This window comes from Microtus pennsylvanicus, chromosome X (genome assembly GCF_037038515.1).
Source record: "Microtus pennsylvanicus isolate mMicPen1 chromosome X, mMicPen1.hap1, whole genome shotgun sequence".
NCBI lineage: Eukaryota > Metazoa > Chordata > Mammalia > Rodentia > Cricetidae > Microtus > Microtus pennsylvanicus.
In genome coordinates this window covers 111,252,359-111,266,580 of record NC_134601.1, presented here as the reverse complement: position 1 = coordinate 111,266,580, position 14,222 = coordinate 111,252,359, and the positions used below count along the sequence as shown (strand labels likewise).

The window sequence follows — 14,222 nt, the reverse complement described above, 5'->3', positions numbered from 1 at the left end:
CAGGACAGGTGAGTGTGTGCTATCCAGGGGCGGACTGTCCCGGAAAAGAGCACAAACCCCCTCCCCCAGCTCCTTCTGCAGGGCTGTCTTTCTTTCCCACGACCCAGCCCCCCCAGCACCCCTCCCCAACCCTGCCCTGCTGTATGCTAGGACCAGTGCTCAAGTACAGTTTTAAGCTCCTAAACTAAGGCGACCCACCCAGAGCGGTGAGTGCCTGCCTACCGGGCAGACCTCAGGGTCCCCTGTAAGGGAGCCGGGCACCTTCAGCTCTGGAGCCAGGCTTCCTGCGCGCTCCTGGATACCATCCCCCCCTTGCTCCATTCATCCTGTTGGCCCTGGATCATTGGGCTACTGGCGGCCCTGTTTAGTTGCTGAGGAATCCCATCAGGACGGGTGAGTGTGTGCTATCCAGGGGCAGACTGTCCCGGAAGAGAGCACAAACCCCCTCCCCCAGCTCCTTCTGCAGGGCTGTCTTTCTTTCGCACGACCCAGCCCCCCCAACACCCCTCCCCAACCCTGCCCTGCTGTATGCTAGGACCAGTGCTCAAGTACAGTTTTAAGCTCCTAAACTAAGGCGACCCACCCAGAGCGGTGAGTGCCTGCCTACCGGGCAGACCTCAGGGTCCCCTGTAAGGGAGCCGGGCACCTTCAGCTCTGGAGCCAGGCTTCCTGCGCGCTCCTGGATACCATCCCCCCCTTGCTCCATTCATCCTGTTGGCCCTGGATCATTGGGCTACTGGCGGCCCTGTTTAGTTGCTGAGGAATCCCATCAGGACGGGTGAGTGTGTGCTATCCAGGGGCAGACTGTCCCGGAAGAGAGCACAAACCCCCTCCCCCAGCTCCTTCTGCAGGGCTGTCTTTCTTTCGCACGACCCAGCCCCCCCAACACCCCTCCCCAACCCTGCCCTGCTGTATGCTAGGACCAGTGCTCAAGTACAGTTTTAAGCTCCTAAACTAAGGCGACCCACCCAGAGCGGTGAGTGCCTGCCTACTGGGCAGGCCTCAGGGTCCCCTGTAAGGGAGCCGGGCACCTTCAGCTCTGGTGCCAGGCTTCCTGCGAACTCCTGGTTACTACCCGCCACCCTTGCTCCATTCATCCTGTTGGCCCTGGATCATTGTGCTACTGGCGGCCCTGTTTAGTTGCTGAGTAATCCCATCGGGTCGGGAACGGTTCCTACTTCTACACTGAAGAGATATACCCAGAGAGTCAATCACAGCAAAGACTGGACCAAGAGACCAGGCCTCTCCTGGCTCCATTTGAAGGAAGAGATGGGAAGGCGCCAATACAAGAATTCCTGCAACAACCTGAAAGGCATCATGACACCACCAGAAACCAGGGATCCCGAAATAAAAAGAATTGTACACCCTACTCCTGAAGAAATAGAAGAAATCGACTCAAAAGTTAACTATATGAAAATTATAGAGGACCTTAAACAGGAGGTGAAAAACTGCCATAAACAATTAGAGATTACAAACAAAAAGGTAGAGGAAATGAATAAATCGCTCAAAGACACGCAAGAAAACCAAGAGAAACAAAAAAAAGCAATCAAACAGGTTAGGGAAGCGGTTCAAGACATGAAGAATGAAATGGAAGCAATGAAGAAAGCACAAACCGAGGGAAGAATGGAGATGGAAAATCTGGGTAAACGAACAGGAATGACAGAGACAGGTACTAACAACAGATTACAAGAGATAGAAGAGAGAATATCAGACACTGAAGATACCATAGAGAAAATAAACACACTGATCAAAGAAAACAGCAAAACCAACAAACTCTCATCACAAAACATTCAGGAAATTTGGGACACAATAAAAAGACCAAACCTAAGAATAATTGGAGTAGAAGAAGGAGAAGAAGTGCAGCTCAACGGTACAGAAAATATACTTAATAAAATTATAGAAGAAAACTTTCCCAACCTGAAGAAAGAGGTACCTATGAAGGTTCAAGAAGCATACAGAACACCAAATAGGCTGGATCAAAAGAAAACATCCACTCGCCATATAATAATCAAAACACAAAATATACAGAATAAAGAAAGAATATTAAGAGCCGCAAAGGAAAAAGGCCAAGTTACTTATAAAGGTAAACCTATCAGACTTACACCTGACTTCTCTATGGAAACCATGAAAGCCAGAAGGTCCTGGATAGATGTACTGCAAAAACTAAGAGATCATGGATGCAAGCCCAGACTACTATATCCAGCCAAGCTTTCGTTCACTATAAATGGAGAAAACAAAATTTTCCAGGATAAAAACAAATTTAAACAATACGTAGCCACAAATCCAGCCTTACAGAAAATTATAGAAGGAAAATCACTAACCAAGGAGTCCAACAATGCCCACAATAACTCAGTCATCTAGAGACCTTTCACCAGCGCATCTCAAAGAAGGGAAACACACAAACCCTACTACTAAAAAAGTGACCGGAGTTAACAACCACTGGTCATTAATATCACTTAATGTCAATGGGCTCAACTCACCTATAAAAAGGCACAGACTAAGGGATTGGATTCGAAAACAGGATCCAACATTCTGCTGTCTACAAGAAACACACCTCAACCACAAAGACAGGCACCTACTCAGAGTAAAGGGCTGGGAAAAGGCCTATCAAGCAAATGGACCTAAGAAACAAGCAGGTGTGGCCATACTAATTTCTAACAAAGTGGACTTCAAACTTAAATCAATCAGAAGAGATGGAGAGGGACATTTTATACTCATAACAGGAACAATTCATCAGGATGAAGTCTCAATTCTGAATATCTACGCCCCTAATATAAAAGCACCCATGTATGTAAAAGAAACATTACTAAAACTCAAGGCAGCCATCAAACCACACACACTAATAGTAGGAGACTTCAACACTCCTCTCTCACCAATGGACAGGTCAATCAAACAGAAACCTAACAGAGAAATTAGAGAATTAATGGAGGTAATGAAGCAAATGGACTTAACAGACATCTATAGATTATTCCACCCGAACAGGAAAGAATATACCTTCTTCTCTGCAGCTCATGGAACCTTCTCGAAAATTGACCACATACTCGGTAGCAAAGCTAACTTACACAGTTACAAAAAAATATTAGTAACCACCTGCGTCTTATCAGATCACCATGGATTAAAGTTAGAATTCAACAACAATGCTACCCCCAGAAAGCCTACAAACTCATGGAAACTGAACAGTCAACTACTGAACCATACCTGGATTAAGGAAGAAATAAAGAAAGAAATTAAAGTCTTCCTTGAATTCAATGAAAATAAAGAAACAACATACTCAAACTTATGGGACACTATGAAAGCAGTGTTAAGAGGAAAGTTCATCGCACTAAGTGCCCACTTAAAGAAAACAGAGAAAGCACATATTGAAGACTTAACAGCCCACCTGAAAGCTCTAGAAAAAAAAGAAGCAGACTCACCTAGGAGGAGTAGAAGATTGGAAATAATCAAACTGAGGGCTGAAATCAACAAAATAGAAACACAGAAAACAGTCCAAAGAATCAATGAAACAAAAAGCTGGTTCCTGGAGAAAATCAACAAGATTGATAAACCCCTATCCAAACTAATCAAACGGCAGAGAGAGAACACGCAAATTAATAAGATCAGAAATGAAAAGGGGGACATAACCACAAACACAGAGGAAATTCAGAGAGTCATTAGATCTTACTACAAAAGCCTGTATGCCACTAAACTGGAAAATGTAAAAGAAATGGACACTTTTTTAGATAAATATCATTTACCAAAATTAAACCAGGACCAGGTGAACAATCTAAACAGACCTGTAAGTCGCGAAGAATTAGAAGCTGTTATCAAAAACCTCCCTACCAAAAAAAGCCCAGGGCCAGATGGGTTCAATGCGGAATTCTACCAGAACTTCCAAGAAGACCTAATTCCTATACTCCTCAATGTATTCCACAATATAGAAACAGAAGGGTCACTACCAAGTTCCTTTTATGAAGCTACAGTTACTCTGATACCAAAACCACACAAAGACTCAACCAGGAAAGAGAATTATAGGCCAATCTCACTCATGAATATCGACGCAAAAATCCTCAACAATATACTGGCAAACCGAATCCAAGAACACATCCGAAAAATTATACATTATGATCAAGTAGGCTTCATTCCTGAGATGCAGGGCTGGTTCAACATACGAAAATCTATCAATGTAATCCAGCATATAAATAAACTGAAAGAAAAAAACCATATGATCATTTCTTTAGATGCTGAAAAAGCATTTGACAAAATTCAACATCCATTTATGTTAAAAGTCTTGGAGAGATTAGGGATACAAGGGTCATACCTAAATATAATAAAAGCTATATACAGCAAACCGACAGCTAACATCAAATTAAACGGAGAGAAACTCAAAGCCATCCCGCTTAACTCAGGAACACGACAAGGCTGTCCACTTTCACCATACCTCTTCAATATAGTGCTGGAAGTTCTAGCAATAGCAATAAGACAACATAATGGGATCAAGGGGATTCGAATTGGAAAGGAAGAAGTTAAACTTTCGTTATTCGCAGATGATATGATAGTGTACATAAGCGACCCCCAAAACTCCACCAAAGAACTTTTACAGCTGATAAACAGCTTTAGTAATGTGGCAGGATACAAGATCAACTCCAAAAAATCAGTCGCCCTCTTATACACAAAGGATATGGAAGCAGAGAGGGAAATCAGAGAAGCTTCTCCATTCACGATAGCCACAAACAGCATAAAATATCTTGGGGTAAATCTAACCAAGGAAGTGAAAGATCTATTTGACAAGAACTTTAAGGCATTGAAGAAAGAAATTGAGGAGGATACCAAAAAATGGATGGACATCCCTTGCTCTTGGATTGGGAGGATCAACATAGTAAAAATGGCAATTCTACCAAAGGCAATTTATAGATTCAATGCAATCCCCATCAAGATCCCATCAAAATTCTTCACAGATCTGGAGAGGACAATAATCAACTTTATATGGAAAAACAAAAAACCCAGGATAGCCAAAACAATCCTATACAATAAAGGATTGTCTGGAGGCATTACCATCCCTGACTTCAAACTCTATTACAGAGCTACAGTAATGAAAACAGGGTGGTACTGGCATAAAAACAGAGAAGTCGACCAATGGAATCGTATAGAAGACCCGGATTTAATCCCACAAACCTATGAACACCTCATTTTCGATAAAGGAGCTAAAAGTATACAATGGAAGAAAGAAAGCATCTTCAACAAATGGTGCTGGCACAACTGGATGTCAACCTGTAGAAGAATGAAAATAGACCCATATCTATCACCGTGCACAAAACTCAAGTCCAAATGGATTAAAGACCTCAATATCAGCCCGATAACACTGAACCTGATAGAAGAGAAAGTGGGAAATACCCTACAACAGATGGGCACAGGTGATCGCTTCTTAGGTATAACCCCAGAAGCACAGACATTAAGGGCAACATTGAATAAATGGGACCTACTAAAACTGAGAAGCTTCTGTAAAGGAAAGGACACTGTCACTAAGACACAAAGGCAACCTACTGACTGGGAGAAGATCTTCACCAACCCCACAACAGACAAAGGTCTGATCTCCAAAATATATAGAGAACTCAAGAAACTAGACTTTAAAAGGCTAATTAACCCAATTAAAAAATGGGGCACTGAACTGAACAGAGAATTCTCAACAGAAGAAGTTCAAATGGCCAAAAGACACTTAAGGTCATGCTCAACCTCCTTAGCGATCAGGGAAATGCAAATCAAAACAACTTTGAGATATCATCTTACACCTGTCAGAATGACTAAAGTCAAAAACACCAAGGATAGCCTTTGCTGGAGAGGCTGTGGAGGAAGGGGTACACTCATCTATTGCTGGTGGGAATGCAATCTTGTACAACCACTGTGGAAGTCAGTGTTTCGGTTTCTCAGGAAATTCGGGATCAACCTACCCCTCGACCCAGCAATACCACTCTTGGGAATTTACCCAAGAGATGCTCTATCATATGTCAAAAGCATTTGTTCAACTATGTTCATAGCAGTATTATTTGTAATAGCCAGAACCTGGAAACAACCTAGATGCCCTTCAATGGAAGAATGGATGAAGAAAGTATGGAATATATACACATTAGAGTACTACGCTGCGGTAAAAAACAATGACTTCTCGAATTTTGCATGCAAATGGATGGAAATAGAAAACACTATCCTGAGTGAGGTATCCCAGACCCAAAAAGATGAACATGGGATGTACTCACTCATAATTGGTTTCTAGCCATAAATAGGGGCCACGGAGTCTACAATAGGCGAATCTAAAGAAGCTAAGTAAGAAGGTGAACCCAAGGAAAAACATATAGTTATCCTCTTGGATAAGGGAAGTAGACAAAATTGCCGGGGAGAAAAGTGGGATGTTGGGGGTGGGGTGGGATGGGGGTAAGGGGAGATGGGGAGAGAAAAGGTAGAAGGAAAGGAGGGGGGACTTGGGGAAACAGGAGGATCGGGATAAAGGAAGGTTGGATAGGGGAGCACGGAACCCCATTTCTTAGTTAAAGGACCCACTTTAGGATGGGCAGGAGACTTGACCCTAGAGGGGATCCCAGGTGCCCAAGCTGAGGCCCCCAGTTAGTTCCTTGGGCAGCTGAGGATAGGGAACCTGAAATGACCCTATCCTAGAGCAATACTGACGAATATCATGCATATCATCCTAGAACTTTCATCTGGCGATGGATGGAGATAGAGACAGAGACCCACACTGGAACACTGGATAGAGCTCCCAAGGTCCCAAGGAGGAGCAGGAGGGAGAACATGAGCAAAGAAGTCGGGACCACGAGGGGTGCACCCACCCACTGAGACAGTGGAGCTGATCTACTGGGAGCTCACCAAGGCCAGCTGGACTGTCACCAAAAAAAGCATGGGATAAAACTGGACTCTCTGAACATGACGAACAATGAGGGCTGATGACACGCCAAGGACAATGGCACGCGGTTTTGATCCAACGCAATGTGCTGGCTTGGTGGGAGCCTAGCCAGTTTGGATGTTCACCTTCCTAGATATGGACGGAGGGGGGAGGACCTAGGACTTACCACAGGGCAGGGAACCCTGACTTCTCTTTGGACTGGAGAGGGAGGGGGAGGAGGGGGAGAAGAATGGGAGGAGGGGGAGGGAAATGGGAGGCTGGGAGGAGGTGGAAATTTGTTTTTTTTTCTTTCTTTTCTTTATTCTCCTTTTATCAATAAAAAAAAATACATAAAAAAAAAGACAACCACCTAGGAGACAGACTTCAGCCCATTTAAAAGGGTATACTATAACAGCTGCAACCTCCAAAGAATTACTGACAGGGTTCACCTGTGAAGAAGAAAGTCCAATTTTCCAGTAAGGGTTTAAGGTGAGACACAGGGACCCTACTGAAACAGTTGAACAACCAATGGAGGGCTTGTATTTCTCTTCAAAATGGACTACAGGGGACCAGTTAAGATGATCTGAGGACCTGGGTTTCATAGTTCCTACTTTTGGAGCTATTATTATTATGAATTAATTGTGTTCACCATTACCTGTGCTCTATCAGGTAAATCTTTTTACTAACTGCCATCGAAATTCTTAAAGACATTATATTCTTTTATCTAAATGTGTGTTGAGGTGGGCTGATGCAACTGGTTCTCTATTTCCTGATTGTCCTGCCCTGTCTGAAACTCTGGCTTTATGAAGATTCCTAAACCTTCATTCTAGTCTCAATGACCTGGGATTTTTTTTTAGGCTACTTTATGCAAAGAGAATGATTTTCCAGTTCTCCAGTAATGAAAATAAGTCCTTCTTCCACTAGATTGATGCTGTCATGTATTTTGTCGCAGCAACAAGAAAAGTAACTGGGGCTGGAGAGATGGTGCCATGGTTAAGGGTCACTTGCTGCTCTGACAGCCACATGGTGGCTCAAAACCATCAGTTCCATGAAAGTCAACAGGCATGCGCATGGTGTATATATAAGCTCTAAGGCAAAAATTATAAGCATTCATGTACAAAAAAATCAAACAAAAATTCTAAAAAATAAAAATATAAATTAACTAATACAAAAAAATCTGAAATCAAGAAGGAAGACAGTTGTGACAAGCCAGACCATGTTGTTCTTGGGCCTTTGGAAACAGTTTACAGAAAGAACCGAGAAAGTTTAGAGGCATCGGGATAGTTTAATGAACCTACTGGAATGGACTAGAGGCCATTCATGTTCCATTCTGGCAAAGAAGAATCCGTGTGTGTGTGTGTGTGTGTGTGTGTGTGTGTGTGTGTGTGTGTGTCCTGCCATTTGAATGAGCCTCAATTCAATAGTAATGAGATAAAGACAGGTACAATGGCACACACCTTTAATCCCAGCACTCAGGAGGCAGAGGGGATGGGTCTCCTGAGTTCAGGGCCAGCCTGGTCTACATAGGGAATTCCAGGACAACCAAGGAGACACAGATATTGTCTCAAAAAAGCAAAACAACAACGAAAATTAATGAGGTCCAGCCCTATTCAGGGTATCTGTCCATCACCCAGCCCAAGGAACACAGCATAAGAAAGGGCAAAAAGAATGTAAGAGCCAAAGGGCAGGGAGGAATGCTGTGAAATGACATGTCAGAGCTGCTGCATCTGTTAACTCACAACAGCTGTGGTTACTTGTAACCACTGACTATCAACACTGGCAATCATTGATAGGTAGGAGTTAACAGCAGTTAATAGCCACTGGCCAGGGGAGGAACCATTATTTCCAGGGGTTTATTCACTAGTAATGCTGCCTATGCTCTAGTAAATAACCTCCCATGTATGCTCATGCAAGCAACTCTGATTAAACACTGGATCATAAAGGATGGGAGCTTGTTAAAAAAAAAGGATTCAAGAAGTAAAAGCCAGGAAACAGGTGAAAATGATCAAAATACATTGATACAGATATAATGTGTACAATGAAGCTACAGAGTTTAATGGTTGGTCAGCTGCGTTTCAGTCTTGTTACCTTCTTGTTCTTCTCTTTTAAAATTTGAAATGGGAATTCTTAGCATGTACCGTTTATAAAAGAAGTATTGTTGCTTTTTGATTTTACAAATGCACACAGATAAATGTTTGCCCTGAGTTTCAATAAAAACTTCAAATTTTTAAAAAAGGATTTAATTGTGTGTGTGTCCATGTGTGTCTACCAGAGGCCTGCCCCTCTTTCTCTCTCTCTGTGTGTGTGTGTGTGTGTGAGAGAGAGAGAGAGAGAGACAGACAGACAGACAGACAGACAGACAGAGGTGTGTACACATGACTGCTGATGCCAGCAGAGTCCAGAGGCATCAGATCTTCTATTGTGAGATATCCAGAGTAGGTTCAGGAACTCAAACTCCAGTCCTTTGTAGTAGTAATCACTCTTAACTGCTGAGCATCTCTCTAACCCCTGAGACATGGAACTTTAGAACAGAGTTGAAACTGTTCAGGGGACTTTAAAGTTAGACTAACTGCATTTTGCTTTACAAGACAGCTTATGAGCGTTTGGGGATCACAGGCGAAAGGATACAGTTTGAATGTGAAATGTGCTCCTTTAATTAGGACTCCAGTCTTTTAACACTTGATTTCCAGCTGGTGGCACTGTTTTGGGATGTTGTGGAACTGTAGGGGTTTGGACTCTAGATGGCAGAACTATTTCGCTAGAGTGGACTCTGAAGGTTATCCTCACTTCTGCTTCTGGACTCTGCTCTCTGATTTGTCTGCTGCCATGATACGAGAAGCCCCAATCACATTCTCACTGACAAAAATGCTACCATCCTAACCTGCATGATGGACCGAAATGCCTCTGAAATGGATCCAAAATCCATCCTCTCTCTTTTACTTTAAGTTGCTTTTGTCAGTTGTATTAGTTAGTTTTCTACTGCTGGAATTAAAAAAAAAATCAGGACCAAAGCAAGCTACAGAAAGGGTTATTTGGGTAATGGATCCAAAGGGATAAGAGTAAGAGTACATATTAGAGGGAAAGCATGGCAGCAAGCATGGTGGCTGGAACAGCGAGTTGAGGGCTCACTGTTCGAACCACAAGCAGGAAACAGAGAGACCAAACTAAAAATGGTATGAGTCTTTATATCTCTCAATACCTACCCCCAGTGACATCCTCCCGCAAGGCCACATCATTTAAACCTAACCAAACAGCACCACAAAACTGGGAACTGAGTATTAAAATGCTTGAAACTGTGGGGGATATTTCTCAGTCAAACCATCAGATAGGTATTTTGTAATAGCCACAAGAAAATGATGCAGAAAGGAATTAGGAAGTTGAACATCTCACAATGAACTGGTAGGTCTTCAGAACTAAGAAATTTCCTGGATAAAATGCCAAAATACCTGTTCTGAGAAATACTGCAAAATATGTTGCAATTATATATTTATGTGGCTGCTTCCCTATGACATAGTAAGTGAGGTTCATGTAGACCGACACCATTTTCTTCATATTTCCACTGCCACCACTAAGCACAAATACTGGCAGATACATATACAGTTAATGTTTCAAAAATGAATGAATGGGGCATTACATGAATGGGCTTTTGTAAAATATACTCTCTAAGAGAAAGGAACTTTCTGTCTTGCTCATTGTCATATACCCAGACCAGAAGAGCTGTTCAATAATTATAATTGCCAAATTGATTTCACGAACAGATATTGAGAAGTGGGCACTGCTGTTAACAAGTATATCATCTAGTGGGAGAAAAAAACAATGTTTGTATACCGTTTGTAGGACAGAGAGTAGCAGGTGCCAGGAAGGAGAGACAGACTAGGGCTTGAAGACTGAACAAATGCTCCAAGCTGGAAGAGTCAATGGGGCTGAGCAAGATGTGACGCTAAAGCACAGTGGGAATGCACAGAATCAGAGCACAACGCATTTCAGGTAAAGAAAAAGGCACTAACAGACATTTGGTTGCTAAATGATTACATTGTGTTTTACTACAATTTACACTTGCTAGTGTCACACACTAAGAATGCCAAGATATGTAACTCCATACTCGCAGACTACTCAATAACCAGCAATGAGCACTAAGAAGGTACACAGGGCTGGGAAGTGGCTCAGTGGTGCAGCATTTGCCTATTATACACAAGGCCCTGGATTCAAAACTTGGCATTGAAAGAATAAAAAAGAAAACACATAAATGATAAAGGGAATAAAGTTGGCAAAGTAGATTGCATCTAGCTTATAGAGTACCTTGGGCACTACCTAATCAAAGGAATATGCATTCCAGCCCAATGGTCACTGAAGGTTTTTATAAAGTGGAATGACATGATCTAAGATTAGCTTTGGAAATTTTACCTGGTAAACCCAGAGAGAAAGGACAGGCTAGAGAGAGAGGCATATGACACAACTTTTCATATTTTCTCTCCCCTCTCCTCCCCTCTCCTGTATCGTTTTTCTAATTTATTTATAGTAGAGTCAAATAGCTGTGATTCCCCGGAATGCAGGCCCTAGGTCAGGAAACCTACAGTGTATAAAAATGAGTAGGACAAAAATTAACTAAGAAGTTTGGTTAAGTGTCTACAAATCATAGAAGCATTCATAGCAACTTTATAAGTGTGTTGCTTTATCATTATTATTATTATCGTTATTTTGGTTTTTCAAGATAAGGTTTCTCTGTAGCTTTGGAGCCTGTCCTGGAACTCACTTTGTAAACCATGCTGGCCTTGAACTCACAGAGATCCACTTGCCTCTGCCTCCTGAGTGCTGGAATTTAAGGCATGCACCACATTTTTTGTTTTATAATTTTTAAAAGGACAATAAAACCAGCATTACTGCCAATTACATAAATATTGAAATACAATCCAATCACTTTGATACAGTATTTAATTTTTAAAAAAATTACTGGTAATTAATGCTGACACGTCTAACTCCTCAAAAGTGCTAAGGACTAAGTGGTTGTTGAATATGCAGCCCTATATAGAGATATCTATATCATCCCCTCTGAATCTTAAAGAATACCCCATGAGAGGGGGCAGAAAAACTGTTAAGACTCAGAGGATGTGGAAAAGTTTTGTACAATGATGTGTCCTCTCAAAGCTTTTTTTTTTAATGGACCTATGGGAGAATCTTCTCTTTTCTTTTTTTTTTTAATTTATTTATTTATTAAAGATTTCTGTCTCTTCCCCGCCACCGCCTCCCATTTCCCTCCCCCTCCCCCAATTAAGTCACCCCCCCAGCCCGAAAAGCAATCAGGGTTCCCTGTCCTGTGGGAAGTCCAAGGAACCCCCACCTCCATCCAGGTCTAGTAAGTTATTCAATATCTGGTCACTGCACTCATGAAGTCACAGCAGCTATGGTTACCTGCATAAGACCACTGGGCCCTTAAACATTCCATCAGGGATAGAGGAGGGGCTTGGGAGGCCCCACCTCTCCCCAATCAGCCATGTGGGGAAGGAGTCATTTTCTTCAGTAGTGTGGCCACTATTTCAGTAAATAATCCCCTACCCATGCTCAAGCAAGCAACCTTAATTAAATGTCATGGGTCACAAAAAATGACATAAAAGTATCAAGGGTCCTAGTTGTAAAGAAGGGAAGAAGTGGTTCAGTGGGACTTAAAGGGGACCAAAAAGAGGGTAATGGGGTACATATGCTAAAATGCCTTATATGCATGCTTAAAATTATCAAAGAATAAATTTTCAATTTCTGGACAATTACTGTACATTGCAAGCTTCAGACTTTTCTCAAATCTGAAAGTTGATTTTACCAAGAGGTGAAAATGCTTTAGAATTCTATAGCAGAAAAATAATGCATCTGAATAAGTCCACTGATTACCACAGTAAATCAATGCTTATGTTGTCTACAGTGGAATGCTGGGCGTACTCTAAATTATTCGGTCTCTGCACTGACTATTCTCTGAATTCTGTTCATAAGAGGAGCTCTTTTAATTGCACCCAAATGACTATTAACAATTGAGGGCTAGGTATGTAACTCAGGTGTAAAGCACTTGCCTAGAACATGAAAGGATATGAGTTTGGTCCCCAGTACCACACAAAGAAAAGAATTGAAGTGTGTCTTTCATCTCCCAAAGGTATGATGAAGGCGTAACCTCCAGACCTATAGGTGGGAATTATTTGAAAATGGGGACATTACAGGCATAATTAGATAAAATGAAAACCAGGAATAGCAACTCATGCATGTAACCCTAGCATTTGCTAGGCTGAGGCAGGAGGATTGCTATGAGTTCCAGGACAACCTGTGCTACAGAGTGAGGCTGTGTCTCAAAACAATAAATAAATAAGTAAATAAATAAATAAAGCCAGGCATGTGACACATGCCTATGAGAGGTGGAGGCAGGAGGATCAGGAATTTGAAGCTAGCGTAGACTACAGGACATAAACTTGTCTCAGAAAACTAAAGCCCCAGAACAATAGTAAAGCCTCCCACTGCTTCTGTAAGGTTGCCTCATCAGTTGTGCTGATGACAAAGCCACCACCAACTAGTCCTCCATGGGATACTCACTCACTCACTCTTGAGGACCAATTCAAGGCCAGCCTGGGTTATATGAAACCCTATCTCAAAAACAGAACAAAAACAATGAGTTCAGATTGGAGCAGAGTGGGCCTTCAATCCAATATGATTAAGATATTAGAGAAAAGACATGGAAATATAGACAGACAAAAACCACACAGTCTGTACTGGCTGGTTTTGCGTGTCAATTTGACACAAGCTAGAGTCATCAGAGAATAAGAAGCCTCTGTTGAGAAAATGCCTCCATGAGATACAGTTGTAAGGCATTTCCTCAATTAGTGATCAATAGGGTGGGGCCTAACCCACTGTGGATGATGCCATCCCTGGACTGGAGGTCCTGGGTGCTCTAAGAAAGCAGGCTGAGAAAGCCGGGGAAACAAACCAAGAAGTAGCATTCTTCCATGGTCTCTGTGTCAGCTCCTGCCTCCAGGTTCCAGCCCTGTTTGAGTTCCTGTCCTGACTCCTTTCATTGATGAACAGCAATATAGATTTGTAAGCCAGATATACCCTTTCCTCCATGACTTACTTTTTGGTCATGGTGTTGCACTGCAGTAACTAAGATACAATGACAAAAGCAGAAACGCCTCCTGCTACGAAGAAGAGGTAAGCAAAGATAATCTCCTGCAGGTTTAAGACAAAATATGACCCTGCTGACAGCTTGATTTGGGAATCAGAGCCTCCAAATTCAAACAATAAATTGCTGATATTTTTAAGCCACCAGTTTGTGGGACTTTATGGTACAGCAGCCCCCCAAAAGTAATACAGTAGTCAGTCCAATTCA

The 14,222-nt window shown here is 42.2% G+C and overlaps 1 protein-coding gene across 4 annotated transcripts in view; it reads right to left on the bottom strand.

The window, feature by feature from the left end:
• Acot9 (acyl-CoA thioesterase 9) overlaps positions 1-14,222 on the bottom strand; it is a 56,846-nt gene that overhangs the window by 24,974 nt on the left and 17,650 nt on the right. The gene's annotated exons all lie outside the window — the stretch shown is intronic.